The following is a 23435-nucleotide window of genomic DNA, read 5'->3' on the forward strand; positions in this document are numbered from 1 at the left end:
TGGTAGATTTCTGCAGAGATAGCTGTCCTTCTGGAAGGTTCTCATCTCTCCACACAGGAATACTGTAGCTCTGACAGAGTGACCATAATGTTCTTGCTCACCTCCCTGACTAGGACCCTTCTCCCCTGATCGCTCAGTTTAGATGGCTGGCCAACTCTAGGAAGAGTCCTGGTAGTTCCGAACTTCTTCCATTTATGGATAATGGAGGCCACTTTCCTCATTGGGACCTTCAAAGCAGCAGATATTTTTCTGTACCCTTCCCCAGATTTGTGCCTCGAGACAATCCTGTCTCGGAGGTCTACAGGCAATTCCTTGGACTTCATGCTTGGTTTGTGCTCTGACATGCACTGTCAAATGTGAGACCTTATATAGACAGGTGTATGCCTTTCAAAATCATGTCCAAACAACTGAATTTACAACAGGTGGACTCCAATTAAGCTGTAGGAACATCTCAAGAATGATCAGTGAAAACAGGATGCACCTGAGCTCAATTTTAAGCTTCATGGCAAAGGCTGTGAATGTGAATTATTAGTGTTTTTTTTTATTACATTTGCAAAATCTCAAAAAAACTGTTTACATGTTGTCATTATGGGGTATTGTGTGTAGAATTTTGAGGACAAAAAATAATTTATTCCATTTTGGAATAAGTATGTAACATATCAAAATGTGGAAAAAGTGAAGCATTGTGAATACTTTCCAGATGCACTGTACATCCTCAGGCCTCTTGATTAATGAAATTAATATTTCCTTATGTGCCATGTTGGGAGTTGAACTGCCACGTGTTTGTGCCGCCCACTGCTGTAGCTTAGTTTAGTCAGCCATCTAGCTTGGTGCTAATTTTGGGCCTAAACTGGATGAAAACAATATTGTGAGGTGGTCAAAATTGACTGGAAGCGAGTGGAAATTAATGTTATTGAGGTTAATAATACTGTAGGAACAAAAAAGCCCCCAAAAATACAGATCCAAAACCAAAACCTGCATGGGCGGTTTTGGCAAAACCAATCCAGATTCAAAACGCGAAGGAGATAGAGATCCAAAACCAAAACACAAGGGTCGGTGCACATCCCTAGTTTACACACTTACAAAGTTGCAGATGAAGCACAATGGGACTAGGCATGAGGAAAACCCACTGCTGCTCGCATTGGAGCCCTTTGATACACAGATTAAAACTCAGTCGCACACAGATGTACAAATGTCACCCACCCCACTGATCAGTGTTTGCTAGTAACAACGTTTTGTCATTGTTTTATTTCTGAGAATAAAATGCACATTTTGAGCAAAATAGATGCTCTGCCTGGTAGAATTGCATCCAATCTGGTGCGCCGAGAGGGTCTATTTGGCACAACTGAAACAACAGTGAGAAAGGACATGTCAGTGTGTATATTTATATACTTAGGGTAGCTAGAATAATTCACACAGGACCCCAAAAGGTTTCAACATTTCAGAACTCTTTAAGTGGTTCTTTCATCAGGAATTTCTGATGAAAGAACTGTTTAAAAAGTTCTGAAATGTTGAAACCTTTTGGGGTACGGTTTGAATTCTTCTAACCATCCTGAATGCCACCAACATTGTGCTCTACTGTATACTTCCTTGCCATCCTGGTTTGGCAAAATTTGCATTAGAATGCCGGCTGGATATTTGAAGAAAATGTGGTGTCATTTGTCAAAAAAGTGTGGAAAACAGATTATGAAAACTCTGCATTTCCCCTATGATATTTCACATGCTATACTGTGACACAGACACCTTATGGTGCTCACATATTCACTTTCCTGTAATAACAGTTTGCTTTATTTATCAGCATGTCAAGCAAGTTAAAGAAACAATTTCTACTGGGTGATCCCTATCATTAGTCTAACAGAGTTCATTACTCTATTAGATTGGCCGGCTTGTCCAGCATCAATCACTCACAGATACAAGCTCATTTATAAACCCTAAACCCAATCATAGTGCTATCCTAAGTGGATTATATTCAACCTATGTCTGGTTTTCCCTTAGTTTAACAGCTCCCTCTTTCTCAGTACAAAGTTGACTATCTCTAGTGTGCAGTTTGACCTTTTTGAATTCAACTCCACCCTGAAGTCAGGAATGACAGCACAAACTCCTCCAGAGACCTGTGATAAGTCCCTTACTTTGCCTCAGTAGGACAAACCTTTTATATGCAGTAATTGTTGTTCTCTTTTAAATTCCAGTCTTAGGGTCCGATTCATTTAGCAAAGAGTTTGGTACTGTGTGATTGCTGTTACATTAACATTTAGTTTGTGAGATATTTTCATGAAATGTGCTCCCAAGAGCTGTGTAATTCAACCTAATATGTAAATTTTGTGGTAGTCTGTGACCTATGTAAAAAACTTGAAAGAGTAAAAAAAGAGCATAGCGAACCCCCAAAATATATGTAATATAGGATAGCAGGACAGGTAGGAAGCTGTTAGTGGCCATAAGCAAAATATTGCAGTTATATGGTGTCAAATGGTTGATATTTGCAACTTTTACAAGTGATGGAATAATGATACCCAACAAGTGCACTTCAGCAGATAAAGGTGTCTCGTATGTAGGTGTACTGTACATTAATATGTCTCTATTGTGATTTTTAAGTGTTTACATACAAGTCTGTAAATTATTGAGAAAAAACCTTGAAACTCCCATCTGCAAGCTCAAAAACCCCTTTCTCATCAATATAACACTTCACCGTACATGTCCTTTGCTATAAGTGGTTAAGAAAGACCTTTAAAATATTTAATTTATATATCCAAGGATATTAGGCTGTACACTCTCAGTAATTATACATGTCTCATGTGAGATAAACTCACAATTCATTGGTACAACCAACCGCAAACAGTTATAAACCTTTGCATCTATCTAGCAGACATAGTAAATATTGTGTATGAAGGTAATAAACCTAAGCACTAAGGGCCTGATTCTCTGTGGCACACAGAAACGCACGCAGCAGCATCTAATGGCGGTCGCTTGTCTGCAACTTTCTGCAAATGCTCTACAATCTCCTTCCCTCGTGTGCATCCATGCTAAAGCTTGTACAAGGACTGAGATGCTAACTTTTAGTATTTGTTCAGGCTGTACAACCAAAGGTGCATCCTTATATGCCACCATCGGTCGCACCATCGAAACTTGCGCCGGTCCTATGGCAGATGCAGTTTCTCTGTCTGACCACCACCTCCTATGCTTGCGGCTGAGTGTCTGTCTGTGAATGCAGCTGCTTGCACTGACACGCTCACGACACTCCCATAATAAGTCCACTGAATGGACCATTTTTGCGGTCACTAGTAGCCACCTCCCAGTCACTGCCCGGGAACTCCCATCACTTTTCTGCCATATTTCTGATACCTTTGTGTGTACCCACTGTGTAATGCATGCGCCATAGAAGTTTTCAGAAATCACTCAACTACGTGAATATCAGCATTGTGTGTGCATTGAGTGCGGCTCTGAATCAGTGTTCTGCTCAGAAGCTAAAAAAGAAATGGATATCATGCATTATAAGAACAAACAAATATTAGGGAGGTGTTTTGAATGTCACTTTCAGCATAGGTCCCATAATACAGTATAATAGGAAAATCTTATTTGGTGGCCTATTCGTCATTGGACCCTTTGATAATAAAGTATCCAATTTGCCGTGAGTAGCAGTGGTGGATACTTAATTACCAGAGCAATTTATTATTGATCTACTGCGGAAACATCCATAGATAAGTACTGCTAAAGCTAACCTCTATCCCCTAACCCTCCCTTCCCAGTGCCTGAACCTAACCTCCCCCCTAGTGCCTAAACTGCCCCGCCCCCTAAACCTAACCATCCCCCCTTAGTGCCCAACCCTAACTCTCTCCCTAGTGCCTAACCCTAACCCAAAACCTAACCCTCCCCTAACCCGTGATACTTACCTTCAGGATGCCGGCGGTTGGGATACCGGTGCTGGTATTTAGACCATACGCCAGAATGCTGACTACATCCAGTCCCCACAATCCCTAACACTGCTACTGAAGTATGAATGTGATTGGTTGCAGGGTCACCATGTGGAGGTGGCAGATGGATACGATTGGATCCCTCTTTGCAACCCTGGACCTCCTTTCCATAGGTTGGAGATGGTGTCTGGGAAGAGCTCTGCGAGCCAGCATCATCTGAAGATGGGTTGGTTCCCGCAAGCAAACTCTGAAAACTTTGGTTTTCAGAGTTTGATGAATATTAGGTGCCCGATTGGGCTTTTCTGCCAGTTAGTGATCATGAGTAAGCCCAAGAGTGATATCCAAAGGTTCCAATTTTATAATAATAAGAAAATTGTAAGAATGTCTTCTAATTGTTCCGAAGGGCTCTATGATAACAGCACTGATTGTAACTTGGGATAGAGGAATATATCTCCCCTCAAATTGAATCCATGACCATCAGATGAAGGACTTATGTATGTAAAACCAGAAATGAGGACAGAGGAGCTGCATCCCATGAAAACTGTCCAAAAAGTTCCCCGTAGATGTAAGCAGTCTGTGGCACTTCGCCTCTTGTCTGATCAGGGGCACTATAAAGCATGTGAGTCCTCAGACTAGCTTGTCTGCGAGTGCGGCAGTAGTGTGGGGTGATACCAGCAAAAAAGTTCTAGGCTGAATGCATTTCTGTGCCAACTGGAACCTTCGTCTGAAGCATGGATAAGAATCTTAGGAGTATATTTACTAAAGATCAATTTTAATCGATTTTGTTTCATTTAAAATCCATAAAAATCAATCAACATTAATGTATTTCCTGGGCTAAATCATACATTTACTAATATTAAAAAAAAAAAATGTCTGTTTGTAAATGTGTTATTTAGCCCCAGAAACACAACATCAATGTTGATTAATTTTGATCTAATCTTATCGATTTTAAATCTATTAAAATTGACCTTTAGTAAATATACTCCTTAAGGTCGGGTCGTTTTATAGGAGAACAGTGTAGGATAATCACCTCATTAATTAATTAATAATGATAGGAAATAGTAATAGAAAAACATCTATGGGGTGCATTCAAACAAAAATGGAGTTTCCTGCCCTAATAAATTAGCGTGAGAGGTTCCGATGAACCTCACAGCTCATTGAATCTGCCTCTTAGAGTGGAGCCCTATTTGAAGTATCCAGAGTAATTTTTTTAGTTAGGCAATATTTTTTGAGTTAAGGCCTTCCATACACAGTGCAATATGCACCTTGCGATGCGACTTGCGATCCGACAGCCGACATATCGGGCGGTCCCCACACACTGAGCCATCGGGTGGCCGACCGCCCAATAAGCCGCCACCCCCTCTCCCACCCACATAGCGCTGCATGGGATCGTACATTGCATCCCCAGGTAAAGTGAACATGCAGTAAGATCTGGAGGTGCGATCTACGACCCCACGGGAGCATGCACTGGCCGATATCATGACCACGCACGAAAAAATATAGCAACGATATCATACCAATCCGTCGGATCGGTTGCTATATCGCACCGTGTATGGGGGCCTTTAGCCTTCAATGCAATTTTCTTTTGAAGTTTAATTAAGCTCTCAAAAAACCAGTAACAGTTTTGTATGTCCCTAGTCAACTAAAATGTATCATAAACCAGTTTAAATAGTGACACTTGCAGCAATAATAAACAAAGCAATAGCTAATTATTATGCCCCCGCTTTGATATCATTCATTTTAAACTTGTAAATGTTTCACAGATGCTTTAAAATCCTCACAGGCATCATTAATAATTGTTAAGTTATTCATAAAAGATCAATCATTTAATATCATTATTAATAATTAATGAGGTCCCAATTTATTTTAGATTAATTATCCTATTATATACACACCTGGATTGTACTTACACATGAAAAACAAATAATTGCATGTCATTAATTTTTTTCTACATTTCTGAATGAGATAATGTAGCATTACAGATTAATTGACTATTTTAAATGTTTATGTTATTTCTCCTCTCTTGAGGTATGTTGAAGTATGCTGGTAGTTTGTTTGTTTCTAATTGTCCAGTCTTATCTGAGATGTGATAATTACGGTAAATATTATTTTAACACATAGAGGTATGTTAGCTTTTTTTAAAGGAGAGCTACTGCAAGGCCTCCTAAACTTAGTTTAGCCTAGCTTTATTAAGTGAGAGCTTTTCCAATCCACTACTTCCTGGCAGGATTGACCTGGAAATTTAAAGCTGCAACAATACTACAGTAAATGCAAAACACTCTGCCCTTTTCACTTAATACTATTGCCACTTTAAATTTCCAGAAATCAAATAATAATCACCTGCTATAAACACAGATGAAAACCAGGACAAATGAATAATCACACCTGCAGCACAATAAAAAGAGGAATTGTCAACCTCAAATAGAAAAGAAACTAAGAAAGCAAATCTGCACTGGTGTAATAATATCATATCTATCAATGACCCATCGTGGGATTCAATGTAACAGCTTCTTCGCTCTCACATACTATAAATACACATATCAAGCTAGACAATATTTGCAACAATATTTGCTACATAATATTGATAAAGGCCACAGAAGTGGCTTAAACGTGTTGCTGTTCTCCAGTTTATTTATGCTGACAGTCGCTGCTATTGCACAAAACCAGTGCTCTCCATCTGTGATTTGAAACCGTTGGTGACTGGACTCCCTGGATATATGGGACTCAGGGCCTGATTCAGAGCCTGATTCAGAGCCTGACGCTCTGACCAGAGCGCTCGCTCTGAATCAGTGCCCTCCTACCTAAAATTGGAGCGGCCTCCTGGCCGCTCGCATAGCTGTGGGTGACCACCCACAGCATATGCAAGCGGCCAAAAGGATGGTCGTGATGGTCAAGCCCATCGCGACCATCGGGCTTGCGACGAGACCCTGCGGTAGGGTCTTGGTGACCGCAAGCCCTGGAGTGATTTTGGCTCTATCAGAGCCAAAATCACTCCCACTGACATCACTAGTGATGTCATTGGGGCTGGACCCAGACGGTTGGCATTCCCATGGGAACGCCTCCGTCTGGCAGCCACGTCTGGGGCTGGCCCCACTACTAAATCCTGACACCCGGCTTACCAAAACAAAGGTAAGCCTGGTGTCTTAGCATGTAGCTGTGGGGGGGAGGGTTAGCTTTAGGGACCCCCGGGGGTAATAAAGGTTAGGCACCCCCCTGGGAGGGTTAGGGTAGGGAAAGGGGGTGGTTAGGGTTAGGCACCCGCCGGGAGTGTTAGGGTGTGGGGAGGGGGGGTTAGGTTTAGGCACTAATGTGGAGAGGTAAGGGTTAGGCACTAGGTGGAGGTTAGGGTTAGGCACCTCTAAGGGAGGGTTAGGGGGGAGAGGGGAGGGTTAGAGGTCTTACCGGCTGATGACGAGATTCCGACCCATCGGATTGCCACTGTCGGTATTTGATCCGGTGGCTAGACAGCCACAGGCATTACATACCAATTCCATTTAGTCAGGGGCATTTCTAGATAGGAGGGGGCCCCCTCTTCTCCGCCCGGCAGAGCACTGAGCTGTGTGTGGCCAGCGCCGGAGTTATAGACTCTGGGCACTAGAGTGTGTCCAGAGTCTATAGTGTATGCACAGGTCACTGAGAAAATGGCCAGCGGCCACTTTCCTGTCGTTTTACAGTGCCGGACCCCCGCGCCGACGTGGGACTCCAGAGAGGTAATTTTATAGGTGCAGGGTGTGCGGTGCGGGGCCCCCCTGGACACAGGGGCCCCCCTGGACCCAGGGGACCATGTTCCCCACACACCTGGCACCCATTATTATTTAGTATATGTGAGATTTAAGAAGCTGTTACATTGACTTATGATACCATAATGGGTCATTGATATATGTATGATAAATTTTTTTAAAAAAATTTGCCTTTTACTATATTATTAATAAATTATTTCTATTTTGGACCTTTTATGTGTTTACTAGTGGGATAATTATTATTACACTAATGCAGATTTGCTTTTTACTTCAAAATTCCATGTTAAAACCGCTGAGCTGCTGCCTTTTGTTCCCATTACCTTCCCCCTAACTAGATAAACCTTAGGATTCTCTGGGGGTCATTCAGACCCGCTCGCGAGCGCAGGACGCTCGCAAGCGGGTTGATGTTCCCCCACTGCACATGCGCACGATGGAGGGAGCTCCGTCGTGCGCATGCGCGAGACCCGCCGAGCGACGGGCTCTTCATCGCTCCGGGTCTCGCACCAAAGGGGGCGTGCCGTCGATGTTGATTGACAGCATGCCCCCTTTGTTGGGCGTGCCTGCCAGACGGAGGCGTTCACATGGGAACGCCTACCGTCTGAAGCCGGCCCCACTGACATCACTAGTGATGTCAGTGGGAGTGATTTTGGCTCTGATAGAGCCAAAATCACTCCAGGGCTTGCGGCAGCGAGACCCTACCGCAGGGTCTCCGTCGCAAGCCCGATGGTCGCGATGGTCAAGACCATCGCGACCATCATCATGGACGCTCGCATATGCTGTGGGTGGTCACCCACAGCTATGCGAGCGGCCAGGAGGCCGCTCCATTTTCATGGAGGAGGACACTGATTGAGAGCGAGCGCTCTGGTCAGAGCGTTTGGCTCTGAATCAGACCCTCTATTCCTTACAGTTACTCACACTAGCCTCTCCCTCATGTTATATATTTTGTCACATGACTTTTGGGCAGAAAAAAATTAGGGGTGAGCGGGTTCGGATTTCTGAAATCTGAACCCCCCCCGAGCCCCGAGCCCCCCCGATCCGAGGCCGATCCAAGTCAGGCTCGACTTTTCCTGCCTGACTCGGATCTGAAATTGAGGCAAAACGTCATCATCCCGCCTTCCGGGTGTCGCGGGTTTTGGATTCTATATAAGGTACCCGCGTCGGCGCCATTTTCTCACTCGGCTGTGGACAGTGAAGAGGGAGGGTGGGAGTTAGGGCTGGCTGGGCTGTGTAGTGTAGTGTAGTGTAGTGCAGTGTAGTGTTGTGCTGTGCTGTGCTGCGCTGTGCTGCTGTTGTCCATCGGGGCTGTGTCCACTCCAAAGTCCTGTGTAGTGTCCTAGTCCTAAAGGGGTGCTGTAGTGTTGTCCAGGGGGTGCTCTGTCCGTCAGGGGTGCTGCCCCCAAGTGCTAAAAAAAAAATATTTTTTCTGTGTTTGTGAATTGTGTGCACTGTGGCTGCACGTGCATCAACAAAGGAGCAGCGCCAAGCGTGCGCCTGTGTCCCATAAGTAAAACGCTGGCTGGCTTGTCCATTAAAGGGTGCTGTAACCCCTAAAGGGCACTCCAAACAAAATAAAAATATATATTTTTTTGTGTTTGTGAATTATGTGCGCAGTAGCCGCACGTGCATCAACAAAGTAGTGCCAAGCGTGCGCCTGTGTCCCATAAATAAAGGGCCAGCTGGATTGACTGCTAAAGGGTGCTGTAACTCCCAAAGGGCACTCCAAACAAAATAATTTTTTTTTTCTGTGTTTGTGAATTGTATGCACTGTGGCTGCACGTGCATCAACAATGGAGCAGCGGCAAGCGTGCTCCTGTGTCCCATAAGTAAACTGCCGGCTGGCTTGTCCGTTAAAGGGTGCTGTAACCTCCAAAGGGCACTCCAAACAAAATAAAAATATTTAGTTTTTTGTGTTTGTGAATTGTGTGCGCAGTAGATGCACGTGCATCAACAAAGTATTGCCTAGCGTGCGCCTGTGTCCCATAAATAAAGGGCCAGCTGGATAGGCCGCTAAAGGGTGCTGTAACCCCCAAAGGGCACTCCAAAAAAAATAAAAAAAAAAATTCTGTGTTTGTGAATTGTGTGCACTGTGGCTGCACGTGCATCAACAAAGCAGCAGCGCCAAGCGTGCGCCTGTGTCCCATAAGTAAAAGGCCAGCTGGCTTGTCCGTTAAAGGGTGCTGTGACCCCCAAAGGGCACTCCAAACAAAATAAAAAAATATTTTCTGTGTTTTTGATTTGTGTAGGCTGTAGCTGCATGTGCATCAACAAAGGAGCAGCGCCAAGCGTGTGCCTGTGTCCCATAAGTAAAGGGCTGGCTGGCTCATTTCTTAAAGGGTGGTGTAACCCCCAAAGTGCACTAGTCTCCAACAAAAATAAAAAATTATTTTCTGTGTTTGTGTGCGCCTTAGCCGCACGTATATATCAATATAACATAAATGGAGGACCAAACTTTCTCTGATAAAAATAAAATAGGGAAAGATCAAGAACCACTTCCTCCTAGTGCTGAAGCTGCTGCCACTAGTCATGACATATACGATAACATGCCATCAACGTCGTCTGCCAAGGCCGATGCCCAATGTCATAGTAGAGGGCACATACAATCCCAAATGACAAAGTTCAGGAAAATTACCTTGAAAAAAACATTTAAATCATCTGAAGAGAAACGTAAACTTGCCAATATGCCATTTACGACACGGAGTGGCAAGGAACGGCTAAGGTCTTTCCCTATGTTCATGACTAGTGGTTCAGCTTCACATGACGATGGAAGCCCTCCTCCCGCTAAAAAAATCAAATGAGTTAAGCTGGCAAAAGCACAGCGAAGAACTGTGCTTTCTAAGAAGATATCACAAATCCCCAAGGAGAGTCCAAGTGTGGTGGCGGTTGCGATGCCTGACCTTCCCAGCACTGGACGGGAAGAGGTGGCTCTTTCCACCATTTGCACGCCCCCTGCAAGTGCTGAAAGGAGCACCCACAGTCCACTTGCTGATATGCAAATTGAAGATGTCACTGTTGAAGTACAACAGGATGAGGATACTGGTGTAGCTGGCACTGAGGAGGAAGTTGGCGAGGAGGATTCTGATGGTGATGTGGTTTGTTTAAATCAGGCTCCTGGGGAGACAGTTGTTGTCCGTGGGATATTAAAACCCATCACGGTCATGCCTGGGCAGAAGACCAAACATTCCACCTCTTTGGTCTGGCAATATTTCTATCCAAATCCGGACAACAACTGTCTTGCCATATGTACCATATGTAAAGGTGAAATAAGTAGGGGTAGGGACGTTAAACACCTAGGAACATCCTCCCTTATACGGCACCTGCAGCGCGTTCATAAAAAGTTACTGTCAAGTTCAGAAACTTTGGCTAAGACCGTAAGCAGTCCAGGGACACCTAAATCCCTTTTTCCTGTTTTATCCAAGGAATCGGTGGATGAGGAGGATGAGGACGACATCTTGCTTCCGTAGAGCCAGTTTGTGCAGGGACACATTAATTGCCAGCTTGTTTTGTGGGGGCCCAAACAAACCAATCATTTCAGCCACAGTCATGTGGCAGACCCTGACGCTGAAATGATTGGTTTGTTAAAGTGTGCATGTCCTATTTATACAACATAACGGTGGGTGGGAGGGCCCAAGGACAATTCCATCTTGCACCTCTTTTTTTTCTTTGCAGTATGTGCTGTTTGGGGCCTAGTTTTTCAAACTGCCATCCTGTCTGCCACTGCAGTGTCACTCCTAGATTGGCCACGTGTTTGTGCCGCCCACTCGTGTCGCTTAGCATAGTCATCCAGCTACCTCGGTGCAATCTTTTGGCCATAAAAACAATATTGTGAGGTGTTCAGAATAGATTGGAAATGAGTGGAAATGAAGGTTATTGAGGTTAATAATTGCATAGGAGCAGAAAAACCTACAAATTCTGTGATTTAAGCTGTTTTTATGCTTTTTTTCAAAAAAATACAGATCCAACACACAAAACCCAGAACCCAAAACACGGAAGGGTGGTTTTGGCAAAACCAATCCAGATCCAAAACACGAAGAAAGATCCAGATCCAAAACCAAAACACAAAACACGAAAAGTGGCCGGTGCACACCCCTAAAAAAAATGAATGTGGTCTTGGTTGATTTTGGATGCCCCAATCAAACACGACAATACCCCTGTTTCTAATGACCCAGAGACATTTGACAACAATCATGGTGCTGGTGTTTGAATATTGGCTGCAGAATAACAGCCACCTGGCCACGTTTATTAACATATGTCAGTATAGGTGGGTGCAAGTATAAAAGGTACTGTAGCTAACCCTCCCACAGAGCAACTGTTGGTTTTCAGTGACCTTGACCCTGCACTGTATTGAATCTAATAGTTTTTTTGAACCAGGCTGTTCAATGCTGTTGGATTACAGCATACACACAATGCTCCCCTGTCACTAGTTTACATCGAAATGCAAATTACATTTAAGAAAGGAGGATTTATTACAATGCCAGATCGTGTAGTGAATCACTGTTCTGTGACTGGGCACGTACTCTTAATGGATTAGTTTGCAATTCCCAGCATTTTTTGCAGACTCTGAAACACTAAAAGTCATTGAATCTTAAAATCTGACAAGCTACTTTGATCCTGCAAGAATACAATATTTATGTACAGTAAAGTATTATTTACAGTACTGTATATATACAGTAGTATTTGCCAGCAATTACATTCCACTTTTGATACATGATTTTCCTTTTACAGTGGATTAAAAATATACCTCACCTTTTGTGAGATTAAGTGTGTTGGAATGTACGCTTACAAGCTAGAGTTGGATAGGAATGGAGAGTTGACCAGACACACAGATATATCTTCAACATCCGGCTGACGAGAGGAGTAAGAAGGGCTGACCCTGAAAATCTGCGGATAAAGCTAAGGATATTTTATTCATAGAGAAACAGGCAAATACAGTATTTTGATAACATTAATTATTTTAATTTTTAAATTTTTTTTAGAGATGAGCAGTTCGGCCAAGTTCCACCTGTGTCGAGATGTCCATGAAAAATGGTGTTTTGTCTCATTCTGAGATCTTAATTTTATGGAAGATCTGAGCCAAGACCATAATAAACCAAATCATAAGGATAATTGTGTTCTTATAGATTGACCAAACAGTTTTATTTTTTCTTTATTGAAAACAAATTGGTAAATTAGTTTAGATCTGCCTTTAAATCGGTTTTTAGCTCTAAGATGGCCGGTCAAATACTGTAGGAATTAATGTAACAGCAAATTGAGTAATCAAATATCCAATACAGCCCTGTTTATTTTTTTGTTTTAGCAATTATATTCAATCGTGGCACTGTTGGCTTGTTTTACATAGGTTCTTGCACCACTTTATCAGTAGCGTTACTGTAACTGCAACATCTACTGTAGTGACATTCAGCCAGTTGCATCCCTCCCCGTGGTGACACCCGGTGCGGGGAGGGTTGTAGTGCAAATGGCAAAGCCGCTCACAGGCAAAAAGGGGTGTGGCATCATGGGTAGGGGGTATGGCCTCACGTGCAGGGGGCATGGCCTTGCTGGCCAAACCCCTGTTTTTGTTAGGAGTCCTGGAGTTGTGGAATGCCCCAGGGGACCACTCGTGAGCAGTGCCGGCTCCTTCACTGTGTCAGGAGCCAAGTGCTGCATGTAATGCTACAGTGCAGCACTGGTTCCTGTCACTGAGGGGAGTCGGCACTTTAGTTTCACCCCTTCGGCGGCTGACACCCGGCTGCGGCCCGCACCCTCTGCACCACCCTTGTGACGCCACTGCATTAAGCTGTTTACAATTTTGCGGTGTGGGACTGGTTGGTGCTGTGCTTCCATGCTGTCAACCTCTGGAGCCCAGCTGTTATTATATATCCACAGTTAATAAATCTTTGCTCTAATCCCATAGCCGCAGTCACTTAAAGAAGAGAATGACTAGTGACAAGGTGGAGCTTCTAAGTAAGGAACGAACTTATTGGCAAAAGAAAATTAATTCGCAAAATTAGACTTGTAAAGTTTATTTACACCACTGTTGAAACAACCTTCCCTATTGGCTGAGAAACGCGTTAGTTGTTTCCTCATTTTGACCTCAGACCAGGAAGTAGGAGCCAGGACAGCCGCATGCCTCCAGCTCCCAGCCATCTGCATTCACAGTCACAGCCCAGGAGATTGAGCTGCTGCATCATCTGGAGCCGTTGAGACCAGAGAAGTCACACTGTCACTACCGCTGACCGGGACGCTGGGAAGCAGTCATACCAAACAACAGGTGACACAGGGTCTGCGCACTGAATTACCTGCTCACCATACAGTGAGTAGGCACAGTCAGTTTTCTAATAGTAAGTGGATGCAGCTGTGGATGTGCATATACTAACTGCCTTACTAACTTTCTGACCTGGCTTCCCATTTGACTGCATTCACCAATAACCACATGCTCCTGTCCAATGGCTCCAGAGGTGGGGTTGCAGCACAGTCCAAAATTCAAATAGGGGACCCACACCAACTGCCACCCAAATGCTGCCAAACATTGCAGGCTGGTACTCACTGGTAGTTGGTTTGGCTCCCCTATTTGAATTTTGGACTGATCTGCAGACCCACTGCTGGAGCCCCACTGCTCCTGTCTACTAAATGAACTAATCATTGCATGGCTTGCAGCTTGACATTGGAAGTTATTGCTGTGCTTCAATGTTACTAGAATGGCTCCAATAAACATTTTAACACTGTAGTCCGAGTCACTTTTTGGACCTTTTTAACAGGATCATTGATATATATGAAAAAATCCTTTATATCTGCTTTTTAATTGTTCTTTTAGAAGAATGTTTTCTGCATATTTATATTACTTCTGATATTTTATTTTATTGTTTATATACTGTGATTGTATATTTCTGTGGCTATATACTGTATTAAATATTATAGCTCTGTCCAGCGCTCTCTCCATTTTTTTTCCTTCCTTGTCTTAAAGTATTTTTGAAATCACAATTGTGCTATAATATTTCTTCCTATGTGCAAAGTTATCATTATGATCCAGCAGCTAAACCTTTTTAATTTTGCTTCTTGTATTATTTTGGCATGCAAAACAAACTTACTGCCTAGTTATAGTTATTGCACTATTGCGAGTCAACAAAATTTAGACCAGCATCTAGATTCCGAAATCATCTCTTCTCATGCTCCGATAATTTACTTAGTTATGTCTCTTTGCTGGAGTTGTAGTCACACCCTGGGGCAGTGAATTATATAACTCAGCTGTGCAATACCTACTAATGTACAGAATAAACACAACATTATGGTGGACAGCTGCTGGAGGCAATGCAAGTAAACTAAAAAAAAATGCATTTTAATCCTTATTTTATTTCTGCCTTTAATTGCATAACCAGACGTCTGACTTCTCATTTTCTATAAACTTTTAAATGATGAAAAGACTGGGATTTTTCATGCAACAAGAGAATTGGTGTCATATCAAACCCATAACTCCTAATATAACAATATAAGCAATGCAGATCGAAGCAGATTTTGTTGCAGGATTAAGTGAAGAGTGTGTACCAAGAGTGCCATCTCCTATAGACAATAATGTTAATCTCCATCAACTGCTTGGGGATTAGCTGACTGCATGCTGTCACTGCAACAAAGGCTGTCACATCTATTTCATGCTTTTAAATAGAATTTATGCATTGAATTAAAATTTGCATGTTAAATCTTTTAAAGACACATTGTACATAGAGATGAGATAATACATTCATCATTGGGTTAGGATTTGTATGGCTGCTTAGAAGAATATTTCTTGGTGTAATTACTATATACACTTTGGAATACACCAGGTTATGAGCCATGAGCTCATGGGCGTATCTATAATGGGTGCAGGGCGTGCGGGGCATACAGGCCCCTGGGTCCAGGGGGGCCCCGCAGCGCACACCCTGCACCCATAATATACTTATCTCTTCGGAGTTCCACGTCATTATGGGGGTCCGGCGCTGTAAAAACATCTGGAAAATGGCTGCGGTGGCCATTTTCCCGTCGTTTGCACATGCCAGGTACAGGGTATATAGACGCTGCGGTCATTTTCCCGGGTACTTGCACATGCATTATATAGACTCTGTGCAAACTGTAGTGCCCAGAATCTATAACTCCGGCGCTGGCCGCGCACAGCTCAGTGCGCTGCCGGCTGCTGAACGGAGAGAAGGGTGCCCATGACGGAGACTGCACACGGGCCCCCTTCTCAACAGAAATGCCCCTGCATGAGCTTATAACTGGCTGACTGAGACTGAGACTGAGTGGTGCCATTATGGTGACTATCTGCCCCACTCTGGCTGCAATATACTCAGTGGCTCTCTTATTGGGGCACCCACTCTTTGAAATGATGTGGCCCTTTAGTGGCTATTGTCCATGATCATCTGTGATCACCAAACAACATCAACCTGCACTGCAGAAATACTGGAAGAGCCTATGGATGGGGTAGGGGCATGTAATACTGTATGCCTCATCTCTACCCCATCTTGCCACCTACACACGCAAGGTGTACCGTTGTTTGATATAGTTGAGACTCCTCTTTTAAATTATGTTTATATCTGACAGGGCCACAACTGGGGTTGGATGAAATGGTGCTACTGTGCAGGGCCTGAGGGGGAATCCCAGGGAGGAGATGCAGTTTGCTATTTCAGGGGGGAGGGGCAGCTCTTACATTAAGCCCCACCCCTTTCACTGCAAAATGCAGTGAGTTGCCGGTCCATGTGGAGGGGGTGGGACTAAATTATATGTTTTTGTGTCATTTGGCGCCAACCCCTCCATACGGAATGGCAAATCCGTATCTACTGCTGTGTCCTTATAACATATGATATAATCTGTTTATACTGTACCCACACTGCGTATCACTTGCTAGACCTGGGAGGGCAATTACTGCAGCAACACAGTGTGAGGGAGCTATAAGTCTGATCACATTGTTCCCACACTGTGTATCACTAACCCGGCCTGGGAGGGTTTATATATATATATATATATATATATATATATATATATATATATATATATATATATTTTTTTTTTTTTTTTTTTTAACAGTGTGAGTAAGCTGTTAATTAAGATGTATTAAAATTGGTGGGTGTGTAGCAGCACATAGCACCTTGATTACATTAAAATTCTGGAAGTACATTATTGGCAGTACATACTGGTAGCTGCTCAATCACCTTAGTAATATCACTCAGGTGCATGAAAGGGAGGGGTTATTTTATACAAGAAAGAGCAAAGAGTATTCCCCATCACTCTGAATGATATCAACAATAAGATTTGAAAAACTACATGGTGGTAGACAGTTCAGAGATCTCAGTTGCATATATTTGCAAAAATATGGCTCAGCCTCCATGCCATGTCATGGCTTCTCTGATTACTGGAGGTCCCTAATTCTTAGTTATGTCTGGGGTGCAGAACCCCAAAAAGCAGGAAAAGGCCAGCCACCACAGGACAGCACACCAATGAGAGACTAAGGTGTTAGTAAGTGTTAGTAATAATAATAATAATAAATCAAAAGCTACTGTATGTGTTAAAAGGTGATACACAGGTGAAAATTGTGGTTAAAGCACTACATAAAATAGTTTTAGGAAAAAAAATATTTGAAAGTGCTAAATAAAGTGTTATAGTGTGCCACCCCAAAGCATTCCTGCCACACCAACCCAAGGGGAGCCACGTCGCAAACTCATCCCTAAAACTAATAATATCCAATCTAGGTCATATAATTTCCCAATAAAGGCCACATGATAATGACACATACACAAGTATATCTAAAATGAGAGCCAGCTCACCTTGGAGTCACCCTTAGGTCCTCCTAATGGCACTACAGGAATCAGCAAGCCCTCCAAACGCTGGTCCCATTTATGCCTTTCAGAACATCAGTACATATTGGTAGCTGCTCAATCACCTTAGTAATATCACTCAGGCGCATGAAAGGGAGGGGATATTCTATACAAGAAACAGCGAAGGGTATCTCCCAGCACTCTGAATGATATCAGCAATAAGATTTGAAAAACTACATGGTGGTAGATAATTCGGAGGTCTCAGTTGCATATATTTGCAAAAATATGGCTAAGTCTCCAGGTCACCATGTAGTTTTTCAATTCTTATTGCTGATATCATTCAGAGTGCTAGGGGATACTGTTTCTTGTATAGAATATCCCCTTCCTTTCTTGCGCCTAAGTGATATTACTAAGGTGATTGAGCAGCTACCAATATGTACTGATGTTCTGAGAGGCATAGATGGGACCAGCGTTTGGAGGGCAAGCTGGTTCCTGTAGTGTCATTAGGAGGACCTAAGGGTGACTCCAAGGTGAGCTGGCTCTCATTTTAGATATACTTGTGTATGTGTCATTATCATGTGGCCTTAAATATGGCAATTGTATGACACAAATTGGATGTTATTAGTTTTAGGGATATGTTTGCGGCACGCTGGGTTGGTGCGGCTGGAATGCTTTGGGGTGGCACACTATAACACTTTACTTTGCACTTTCCAAACACTTTCAAATTATTTTTCTACTAATACTACTTTATTTAGTATTTTAATTATACCTTTCAAATGTTTATAATTTTTTAACACATAGCTTTTCATTTATTATTATTATTATTATTATTATTATTATTATTATTATTATTAACACTTACTAACACCTTAGCCTCTCATAGGTGTGCTGCCCTGGGATGACTGGCCTTTGCTGGCTTTTTGGGGTTCCGTGCCCCAGAGTTTGATTAAGAATTTATATGTGGTAGTGTTCATTTTGATGTGTGACAAAGAGGGAGATTACGATCTACAACACTGGCAATCATTTTTGTGGACAAACAATACCCTGCCTCAACCCTTGAGGACATTACCCAATATATAAACAAAGGATTTTTTGGATGGTGGCTACATTATTACCATTCATTTTGATAGCATTGTCACGCAGTGGGTGTTAGATCACACTGTGTTAAATCCTTGGGGATGTCTGTTACTACCCCCCACATCTTGTAATAAAGTATAAACTTCTCAATACAATATAAAATATATGAAAGAGACACTTATAGCAGCATTCCTGCACACAGGAATTTTTAATCACAATTTCTATCTTTATTCACACTTCTTAGTATTATTTCGCAGTCATTTTAATTAATAGTATGTTTATTTATGTAATAAAAGTTATATTTTATTAATTTCTCTCTTTGTGCACCACTGTATACAAATTATTGCCTTCTTATCTCCCCCATTCTGCCAACTTCACTAGAAAGTGGGTGGGATGCAGGATCTCCAGCCACTCTACAAGGGGTGCGGGGGTCTAGCCGAAATCACCCTGCGTCCAGATACTAATGATGTGGGTGTAAAAACTGTGGACGGGATAGGCTTCCATATGCATAGGCACAGATTTTTAGTACAGTATACAGGAGTGGATTCTCATATTAGCGTAAGGAAGAACAGTAAGTAACCTCCAGCAGCCAGGAGCGCTGAGAGGCGGGGAGCGGGTACAGATTACCCAGGCCTGGGCTTCCTGAGGGGCCCGGCGGGGGTAATTCTTTTAATGCATATGACATGCCAGAAGTGGTACAATCTAAAGTTCCCATCTACTACTATTAGGATCAATTTAATGTATTATACTGCAAGGGTACAAAAGCATTATTTTTATTAAAAAAATACTATCGCCACTAGCTTGTACTTGGCAATTAAAAACTAAACAGAAAGATACATTACTCTAATTTCAAGTATCATACTGGTATCACTCAGCCTGTGATACATTTTGTTTATGAGTTTTTGGATCAGGGCTGAAGTACATAGAGAGAGGTTTCCGTGGCAACTGTGAGGTCTTAAATATTGCTAACAAAGCACACTGCAGAAAGCGGCACCAGCAGATCTAAAAAATAAAAGTGAATTGATCATATTTCACATTAAAGAAACTGATATCAAAGTCTTACGCTCAAAAGGGCATTGAATGGTCTGTTTAAGTACAGACTAAGCAAAATAAATTATGCTTCATCTTATGCTTGAGGAGTGGGTGGGAATGCACTAGGTGCTGGTCCTGGACAACAAGTTCATGGAAACCTAATTTCATGTGCTGAACCTCTAAGGATATATAGTGTGTAGGTATGCTCAAGTTGGATATGGTGCATGTAATTACTTAGCAGACTAAGAGGTATATTTACTAAGCTTTGTATGGAGATAAAGTGAACAGAGATAAAGTCCAAACTAATCAGCTCCTAACTGCCATGTCACAGGCTGTGTTTGAAAAATGATAGTTTGGAGCTGATTGGTTGGGACTTTATCTCTGTTCACTTTATCTTCATCCAAGGATTAGTAAATAGACCCCTAACAGTCTACACATAAAATTTGAGGACAGCAACCACTGATGTGCAACCAATGCCACAGCACAGACTTCATGGCTATGTGGGCGGCACCATTGCTGCCCCACTGCCCTTCCTCTGGCTAGCAGGGTGCCTGGAATGACACCCTGCAGCCAGTGTCACTGCAGCATTGCCTCCCTGAATGTCCTTTGGATGCTCTGAGCATACCATGCTCCCTGCCGACTGTAAGTACAGACACTCAGAGCGCCCTGAGGACACTCTGGGCAGTGTTACACTTCCCCTCTTTGTAGGGGCTAAGGCCGGCATAGAGTGCTTGGTAGTGGTGATAGATTTAGTTGACCAGCGGGATAGAAAGAGAGGGGTTGAATGGACCAATTGGAAAACAAACTAGGTGAGCCCATCTTCACTTTGGAGGAGTCAGTAATACTGACGACCCTTGGATTTTGGGTGGGTATTGTGGGAGAAGGATTATGGGTATACAAACTTCTAAGGTAGAAGGGGTGAGCAGCGATGTATGTGTCCAGAAAAAGAGAGCTTGGCGGTGAAGCTGAATAGAACTAGAAGGAGACATAAGAAAAGCAAAATAAACTGTGATTCTGGGAGTAACTTAAAGTAAAAATCAGTTAAAGGAAAGCGAAGGTTAATCTCAACTGGACAGAAGAAGAATTTTTAAAAAATCAGGAACTCCAGACAAGTAATAGGACTGTAAGGGAATATAATAAGTAATCAAGGAAAGACGCTGTCCAGTGCTGAAGTGCTGAGGTCATAATCTCACAAAACTGCAGAGGAAAGATTTATCTGTCAGAATATAGTGGTGGAACCTGGGAGATTCTTTCATAAAGTAACACTCTAGGAGATAACTTACTATCATAAAATGAAATTACCTGTGAAGTTAATGCTAACAGCTAGACAGCAAAGAAACGTTTGTTTTATGTTGAGAGTTTAACACTATTGCTCTATTGTAGATAAATCCAGTGCCATATCTATAAAGGGTGCAGGGTCCATGCCGCACACCCGACACCAATGTATTAACTTACCTTTACCACTTTGGCAGCAGCCATTTTCCCAGAGTTTTGCTCATGCACAGTAAAACAATCACTGGCGACATGATGCCTGAGTATTCACACTAAGCTCTGCATGGTGCCAGATTCTACTTACCTGCAGCACACAGAGAGCCTGATTCAGAGGTGGAAGCAGTTTGATATTTTCACAGAACAAGTGATTGTTTGCAAACACCGCAATGTGCATGCTTAGCAATTGCATTGTAATTACTCTTGTACACAGAAACCACTTGCAAAGTGAATGGCAGGTAGTCAGCATTTGGAGGTGGTAACGGGGGGGTGGTAAGAAAAATGCAGGTGTGTCTGACCATTTAAATGCTATTTTATGGGTGTGCATAAATTAGCTATTGCGACTATATATGCAGTGTGAGAGCTCGCTGCGTGTCAGGGGCCATAGTGTTTGGGGCAGTTCAGACTTGACTTACAAGCTAAAACTAAGAAATACTGCAATGGCGCTATACCAACTAGAGCATAATATCAGACCAAATTAAAAAGTGATAATGCAATGCTTATTATACATGAAAAGCTATCATAGATAAATAACAATTACTCCCGGGAGCACATATAATGCATACAATACATAAAAACAACGTTGTTCAAAATGGGCATAAATGATTAAAATCAAACCCAAATGACACCTGCTTCTTGACAAACCTGTGCAGCATGGGGAAACGCGTCGGAGTCATAGGTGTTTCTCCATTTGGAGGCTACTCATCATTTGCCGCACACCTAACATCTTGCTGGAGCAAGCCATTTATCCACGCACTTATCTGGTGAACACAGCCTGTGTGCAGACTTACCCACAGCGGTCAGGTGAGCACGACTGCGTGGAGCCGACTCCCGGCTCAACCCATTTGCAGCTGAGCTAGCTCATCACCATAGGAGCCACAGGAGTCACGCTGACCCAATCTCACCTTGGAGCTTAACACAGAGGATTACACCACAGTCTCCTTACCCTTTTCAGTCTGGAGTCTGATAGTGGACACTAGCGGAGTGAGTATTCAGAGCATATTGCTCACTTATCATCATTCATTACTACACCCTACTTGCGAATCCCCATGCATTAGTGTGGAGTCTTACCTTTATTCCAACAAACATTGGACACTCTATTGCCCTTGTGACTACTCTTCCACCGTTAGCTTATGGATCAGAATTTTTTTGTATTTTCATTTGGCTTTGATTTTAATCATTTATGCCCATTTTGAACTACGTTGTTTTTATGTATTATATGCATTATGGACCTCATTCAGAGTCGGTCTTAGCGGCCACACGGTCGTACGGGCTACAGCCGCAAAATCCGATCGTACGGCTGGTCGATCGTAAACAAAGTGCCACCCATTCGTTAGCACTGCAGCTCCTCTAGCTACCGAATGATCTGATCGAACGAACGAGACAGTCGTAGTCAAGCGCTGTCAGTCGCTGTATGCTAATTATGTTGTGATGGTTGCGGCCGTATGTGTTGTATTAATGGTCACATGTCATGTTTACATGGACTATCAAACAGCTTGTTATTAGCTTGTTGTCAATTATCTAATTAAGAGTGTTTAACTCTTGCTGTTCTTCTTATTCAGTTTTTTTCATGTGTCAATAAACTTTATTGTTTTTTTTGTGGATGTTTTCCCCGTTCTCATTTTTTTTCAAAGTGTCCAAAACAAAGTAATGTTTATTATATGTGAATGTACTTTTCCTAATTGTGTTAACTTTAAAAATGCATGTGCATTTTGCGTTAGGATTATTTGCACTCTTATGTTTGCAATTGCACACTGTGGGCCAAATGTAATAGGGTGAGAGTTTAGAAAAGTGAGAGTTTCTGACACTTTTTAAACTTTGCCAATGTAATAGAATCCAAAAACAAAGTAACAGAGTGAACTTGCATGGTTTTTCAGACTTAAGAAACTCTCCCGATTTAAAATCTCATTCAGATGTTTTCCCATTTTGAAGATAAAACTCAACCAATGTGAGAGTTTACTGCTAAACTCTCACATTTTCCAAACTCTCACCCTATTACATTTGGCCCTGTGTGTTTTATCCAATCAAATCTGATCTTATTTTTCAGGTCACATGATTAAAGGATTGGCCAATAGTGTTTTTTTTTAGGAAACTGAGTAAATATTTTAGCCAATCATCTTTATTTTACCCCATGTATATTTAATGTTTTCTGTAAAATCTGCCATTGCCATCATGAGAGCCGCGGCCTTTACCCGTCGGGAATTGCTGATCCTTGTTAATATTATGGACAGGCGGCTTACAAATGTCCAGCCTCCAATTTCCAACCGCATAAAGCGTGCGGCCTATGCGGAGGTGAGGAGAGCCTTTGCAGTGTGGGATTTAGGCACAATATAGCGCAAGTAGAGAGGAGGAGGTCGGATTTGCGCCGCCGGTAGTCAGTCCTTTTGGGAAATTTGAGGGTGCGATTACGCAGACGTAAGTATGGGTTTGTA

The sequence above is a fragment of the Taudactylus pleione genome, unplaced genomic scaffold, assembly GCF_031769625.1.
Source record: "Taudactylus pleione unplaced genomic scaffold, aTauple2 ptg000437l, whole genome shotgun sequence".
Taxonomy (NCBI): Eukaryota; Metazoa; Chordata; class Amphibia; order Anura; family Myobatrachidae; genus Taudactylus; species Taudactylus pleione.